The sequence below is a fragment of the Etheostoma spectabile genome, chromosome 15, assembly GCF_008692095.1.
Source record: "Etheostoma spectabile isolate EspeVRDwgs_2016 chromosome 15, UIUC_Espe_1.0, whole genome shotgun sequence".
Lineage (NCBI taxonomy): Eukaryota > Metazoa > Chordata > Actinopteri > Perciformes > Percidae > Etheostoma > Etheostoma spectabile.
The window spans coordinates 20,886,171-20,886,407 of NC_045747.1; the positions used below are offsets into that span (position 1 = coordinate 20,886,171).

The window sequence follows — 237 nt, forward strand, 5'->3', positions numbered from 1 at the left end:
TTCATGATCATGTGGATGTCTTGAGGTCAGAATGGCCCATAGAATATCTGCTGTTAACCAGGTAGTTCAAGTTTAAATAACAATATTCATTCATGGGTTATTTCTTATTTGTCATTGTGCCGAAGTGTTCATAGAAAATAAAAGCATGACAACAGAGAAATATTACTAGTATATATTTATTGTAGCCTGTACATTTTCAAAGTTTTTCATAGTTGTTGAGTATACAGATGTATGGTC

At 32.1% G+C, this 237-nt stretch overlaps 1 pseudogene; it reads left to right on the forward strand.

Moving 5' to 3' along the window:
* The window catches only part of LOC116703249 (N-acetylglucosamine-6-phosphate deacetylase-like), an 11,331-nt pseudogene that overhangs the window by 5,880 nt on the left and 5,214 nt on the right, over nucleotides 1-237 (forward strand).